The sequence below is a fragment of the Myxine glutinosa genome, chromosome 5, assembly GCF_964187855.1.
Source record: "Myxine glutinosa chromosome 5, kmMyxGlut1.1, whole genome shotgun sequence".
Classification (NCBI taxonomy): Eukaryota; Metazoa; Chordata; class Myxini; order Myxiniformes; family Myxinidae; genus Myxine; species Myxine glutinosa.
In genome coordinates, this window is record NC_136265.1 from 19,549,361 (window position 1) to 19,555,801 (window position 6,441).

Genomic DNA, 6,441 nt, shown 5'->3' on the forward strand with positions numbered 1-6,441 from the left:
ACACCCATACGTCACTGCGGGGACATCTTGGCAAGCTCAACCGGAGAGAGCGACCGCCGAGGACGCGGATGCAGCCACGGCATCTCTGCCGGAATCGGAGACCCCGGCCGCTCCCGAGGAAGACCCTGATCCGGGCTTGACGGCCGCAGCAGCAGCCGGACCAAAGCCCGGACGTAACGCTACGTGCTATTTCTGCGGTAACCGAAAACATCTCAGGTCTGTTTGTCTGGCTCGAGATGCGACATGTCATTTGTGCACAAAGAAAGGGCATTTTGCAAAGGTTTGCCGAACAGCGACGCGGGACAAACGAACCCGCTCGACAATGAATGTGCTTATCGCTGAGCCAGTGGGCTGAACGAAGCGCGGGGCGCCTCGCCCGACTTTGATGAGGAGCGCACCTCCTCGTGGGCCCCTGGCTGAGCGCTCAACCTTGGTGAGGTTCATCGCGCTGCCTAAACAAGTGGCTCAGACACGACAGAACGCGGTGCAACCGTCCTTGGCCGGCATTCTTCCGCGCCCCTGCCAACTGTCCGATTCGGCCACCCGAACGGCTAATGTTGGCTTTGAAACTCCGCACGTGACACGAGCGCCCTCCGGAGGCTGCTCATACGAACTACAAGCTCCTGCTACAGCAGGGAAAGCTTTAGCTGGCTTTGAAACTCCGCGCATGACACGAGTGCCATCCGGAGGCTGCTCGTACGAACTACAAACTACTGCTATGGCATGGAAAACTCTAGCTGGCGTTGGATCCACTCGTGAGGCGCGAGCACCACGCCTAGACAATGCGATAACTGCAGGTCCACCTGGCCTGGCTCGAGCTATAATTCCACTCATGATCGAGGGAATTTTTGCGAATGCTTTGATCGATACAGGTTCCATGGATAGTTATGTTGATTATCGACTGGTGCAAAAACATGGATGGCCGATTCTTGGGACAAGACGTCGGATCTTTACGGCCTCTCAGGGGCTTAGGCTCAGCACAAAAGCGTAATGTCGATTGAAGCTTGTATAAAGGGACGAATGTTTCCGGATGTGCATCTCATGGTCTTACCAGCATTATGTGCAGATGTTTTGCTCGGACATGATTTTCTCAAGCGACATGGACGGTTGGAAATGGAATTTGGTGGCACTGATATGCTTGCTGTGTGTGCTCTTGCAGGGATGGAATTTGAGCCGCTGTCGCTGTTCCCAAATATGACAACGGACTGTACACCTGTAGCGGTTAAATCGCGACGCTACTCACGAGCTGACGCGCAATTAATTGCGGAAGAAACGGCCCAGCTATTAAAGGAAGGTATCATAGAACCTAGTCGGTCACCATGGCGGGCCAAGTTCTGGTGGTACAAAGTGAAGCGCATCGCAGACGCATGGTAATCGACTATTCGCAGACAATTAATCGATTTACACAGCTGGACGCCTACCCCCTACCGGGGATAGACTCCCTGGTTCGACAGGTGGCCCAGTACTCGGTCTATAGCACTCTCGATCTGCGTAGTGCGTATCATCAAATCCCCATCTCCGAGGCCGACCGTATCTATACCGCGTTTGAATCTGGTCAAAGGTTATACCAGTTCACCCGGCTACCTTTTGGGGTCACGAACGGGGTCACGTTTTCAGAGGGCTATGGACGACCTCATCGCTAAGGAGAACTTGACCGACGTCTTTGTATATCTGGACAATCTCACGGTTTGCGGGCATGACCAGGAACATCATGATGCAAATCTGAAGCGCTTCCTAGAGGTCGCGCAGAGGACCCTAACTATGAATGAGGCTAAATGTCGTTACTCCACGCACACGATAGATCTCCTGGGGTACACCGTGACCCACGGCTCTGTTGCTCCGGATAAGGAGCGTCTGCGACCCTTGCTCGACATGGCTCCGCCCTGCGATCGTGCTTCGCTGAAGCATGCTCTCGGGCTGTTCGCCCATTATTCTAAGTGGGTGCAAAATTTCTCCGCGAAACTCCGCCCACTTGTGGACTGCGAAGCGTTCCCCATGAGCCTTGATGCCAAGGCTGCTTTTCATGGCCTTAAGTCCGACATCGCTGGGGCCGCTGTGGCGACGATTGACGATAACAAATCTTTTGTTTTGGAAAGTGATGCCTCGGATCATGCAATAGCTGCGACTCTCTCCCAAGGGGGCGCCCTGTGGCTTTCTTTTCGCGAACGCTCACCTCCGCTGAGCGGTGACATTCATCTGTCAAAAAGGAAGCGTACGCGATCGTCGAGTCGATTCGGCATTGGCATCCCTATTTGCTTGGCTTCCAAATTATCACGGGCCAACAGAGCGTTGTGTTTATGTATGACACCCTGCATGCTCAACGCATTAAGAATGAGAAAATCACTCGCTGGCGCATCGAACTCGCCGATTTCTGCGACACCATCAAATATCGCCCAGGGAGGGATAACCTGGTTGCCGACGCCCTATTGCGGCCAGCAACGTGTGCGGGCCTCATATCTTTGGAGGGTCTGCGCGCTTTGCACGACACTCTGTGTCATCCTGGGGTGACGCGTTTCGCTCATTTTGTGCATTGTCGTAATCTGCCATACTCGGTTGAGGACATTCGCCAGGTCTGTCACGACTGTGCTATGTGTGCGGAACTCAAACCGCGTTTTTACAACCCTCCCATGGGGACGCTGGTCAGAGCTACTCGGCCGTGGGAGAGATTGGCGATGGACTTCACAGGGCCGCTGCCGGCATCGAGTAACTCTCGTTAGCTGCTCACTATCGTTGATGAGTACTCGCGATTCCCTTTCACTTTCACGTGCGCAGATATGACGGCCGCCACAGTTATACGGTGTCTGCAGAACTTGTTTTCTATGTTTGGGAATCCGGCCTACGTGCATACCGATCGAGGTGCAGTGTTCCTGTCCCAGGAAGTGAGGAGCTTCTTACTTCAGCATAATGTCGCTTCTAGCTATACCACCCCAAATAGACCACAGGCGAATGGGCAGGTCGAACGCTTCAATGGGATTATATGGAGGGCCGTCACGCTAAGCCTTAGGTCCCTCGGCCGGGGCCTAGATAAATGGGCTTGGTTGTTACCTGCGGTGCTGAACTCAATCAGGGCTTTACTATGTATGGCCACCAACCAGACTCCTCACGAACGGATGTTTCATCGCCCGAGGAGCTCGGGGAGTATCCGATCTTTACCTAGTTGGCTCGCTGAGCCCGGGCCGGCCTATCTCAAATGTACGGTTCGCACGAGCAAGTATGATCCACTAGTGGATAAGGTCCAGGTACTCCAGGCTAACCCCAAGCATGCTCGCTTGTTGATGGCAGATGGACGCGAGTCCACGGTCTCCGTACGCCACCTGGCCCCTTGCGGGGCCATTGACCCTTGCGAGGGCATCGACGAACCAATTTACGAGTCTATGGATTCTTCCGAGGCTCTGCCTACAGAACATCTGCCGTCCCGCCCGTCGCAAAATACACCCCTGCCTGTAGGCACTGTGGTGCCTCCTCCGTCGCCCGCTTCAGGGGGCTACTCTGATGCGAGGGACTCTGGGCTTGGGGATGCAGTACCCGGTAGTTTCCGGACCCGTGCTGGCAGGGAAGTTCGCCGCACCGATCGCTACGGATGGACCGACTGACATGGACTGACATCGCTACTCTACTAATGCTGCTGCATGCTTGATTCCTGCCTAGCGGAAGTGTAGTTCTAACAGCGGGGAGAATGTAATGAAAATGTATCTAAGTTGAACCCAGGTGTGATGCTCTCTCTAACCACTGAGAGGCGTCTATAAGAACTCGGACGACCGTCGCTCCGAGACACTCCTGTGACCTTTAATCTATGACATGTAGACTCGGATGGTGCGTATACGTAGATAATCGAGGCTTGCTTGCATTGATTGATATTACTGAACTTTCTCCATGATTCCATGATCCTGATATATATTGCATGATTGTATTTCTACAGGATATTGGCAGAGATCGAATTGTCATTAAACCTACCTACAGGATAATGTTGTGGAACTGATTTTCCATTACACAGGTCAAAGTTGTGGAACTCACTTTCATTGCACTGTGCATCCTATTGTTTTAGATCCTCATCACCCAGTAACTCAGCTCCTCATTCAAGAATGTGATGACCAACTGCTTCACTGTGGTCCGGAGAGAATTCTCGCTGAAGTACCTCGCAAGTATGGGATTCGGCGTGGTCGAGAGGCTGTTCGTCGACACCAACATCAATGCCACGAGTGCCGAAGATGGCATGGCAATCCAGAGGTGCCAAGGATGGCTGATCTACCCCCTGCTCGGTTACGACTACACAAGCCTGCCTTCTACTCTACTGGAGTGGACTGCTTCGGTCCTTTCACCATAAAAATTGGAAGACGAACGGAGAAGTGCTGGGGTATAATCTTCAAGTGCCTCACTACCCACAGCGTACATCTGGGCCTCCTGGAGGGCCTTGATGCTGATGCCTTCCTAATATCCGTCCGTCGCCTCATCGCCCGTAGAGGGAAACTTCACGAGACGTTTCCGGGCTCAGATGGCCGTGCTCGAACTGCCAGCGTTCAAGTTCGTGGCAAGAACTATGTTCGACCACTTACTAAATTGATCCGGCTGTTGAAGCTTGACGATGATGGGTGAGGGGTGAATGGACTGAAACTTTCCCTTTTTACCAATTTATTCCACAAATTTGGGGGTGGCTGTTAGAAAGTCTCTGATGTTATGCGTACGATATATGTGAACGTTTCCTGCTTTGCTTATGAATGTTTTCTTGCAATATGTTGATGCCATGTTGGTGTAGTGCGAGCCTGTAATTCTTACTTTTTTCCTCTTAATTTGCACCGGAAAGGGAGGAGACTTCCGGCTTCTTGCTGATGGCTCGTGTGAGCGAGTTGATTGCCGCCATCTTTGCCTTGTTTTATTAAATGTTGTGCCGAAAGGGAGTTTAGTGTCTCGTCCTGTCCGAACCGTTTGATCACGGCCCTTTTCCTGGATCCACTGTTCTCTATTATCCTCCGTATTAGTTAGCCTTTACCGGAGGATTCCCGAGCCTACTTTTCAGCAACTCTCCTCTGAATCAACGTCCTGGTACCTCCCCTGCCCCACAGCCAATCATCGGCTGTATACCCGTGGGCCGAACCACTTGGTCGAACTCAGAGGGGGGTGGAGGGGGGGCGGAGGAAGAGGAAGAAGAAAAGAAAGGTCACGGACCGCAACAGCTCTGTGCTTCAGATTCTGGAGATGGCTCATTATTATAAAGTTCTTTTTTTATTATTATTCTGGTTTGAATATCACAACATTTCCACAATCTGAAATCTTACCATAAATTTGTAGAGCAGAATGCATATACACTACTCACAATAAGTTAGGGATATTGTGGGAGTGAGTTTATTTTTTTCATCGGGGTTAGGGTTGAGGTATTGAAATCAAGAATGCTGTGTTTTTTCACACATTAATAACCATAGAATTAGGACCAACAACTTTTTTCAACATAATTAATACGCAAAACCAACCACACCGAAAAACCTGCCAATATCCCTAACTTATTGTGAGTAGTGTAAATTAAATGACAATAGGTATGTCGGGCATTTTCTTTTCCCCATCAATACGTCGATTTAATACACAAGAAGAAGAAACGAACTACTTCCAGCCATTTTTCCCCACAGAGCAGGGGTTGGTCCTTTTTTGGGCACCGTGGTCCCCTTTTTGAAGCAATGTTTTATGGACCGGATGCCCTTCCTGCCACCAACCCTGTTATTCACCTCTTGCAACACACAGAGAATTACCATTGAACTTGTTAAATTACCATTGAACTAAATTTGCCAACCTCGGAAGGATGATCAGGCTGAGTCAACCCCCCTGGCGTTAATTCAGCGATCGACCAGGATTCGAACCCAGGATCCTAGGATCCCAAGCCGGCACCCTAACCGCTAAGCCAACACCAGCCCGGCAAACACATAAGTTAATCACAACGTTGCTGGAACGTCGTAATTAGGTAACGAAAAAAAAAAACGTTTTATAAATGTTTTAAGGACGTTTTACTTTTACCTTCAAACATGTTAAACTTTAAACAACGTTGTGGAAACGTTTTACAAAAACGTTATTTGAATGTTGCAGGAAAACGTTTCCGAAACGTTTTAGTTAGGTTCTAGACCGACGTTATACCAATCAATGTGTTGTGATCTACAAACATTCCGCTCAATTTTGCGAACATTCCAGGTGTGGGAGATGTTGGTGGAGGTGGAAAAAACGCATTTTCTGCCATTTTGTTAAGTAATGAGAAAAACGTTGAAACAACGTTGGGGACACGCTTTACAACAACATTATTTCAATGTTGCAGGAAAGTAACGTGAAAACGTTGAAACAACGTTGTGGAAACGTTTTACAAAAACGTTATTTGAATGTTGCAGAAAAACGTTCCCTAAACGTTTTAGTTAGATTATAGACCAACGTTATACCAATCAATGTGTTGTGATCTACAAACATTCC

The 6,441-nt window shown here is 49.9% G+C and overlaps 1 long non-coding RNA gene across 1 annotated transcript in view; it reads left to right on the forward strand.

Annotated features, from left to right (window-relative positions):
* The window catches only part of LOC137427889 (uncharacterized), a 28,972-nt gene extending 24,077 nt beyond the window's left edge, over positions 1-4,895 (forward strand). The window contains exon 2 of the long non-coding RNA XR_010984601.2: positions 4,046-4,895. This is a non-coding gene — a long non-coding RNA (uncharacterized LOC137427889). The remainder of the gene's footprint in view (positions 1-4,045) is intronic.
* The last annotated feature ends 1,546 nt before the right edge of the window (positions 4,896-6,441 follow it).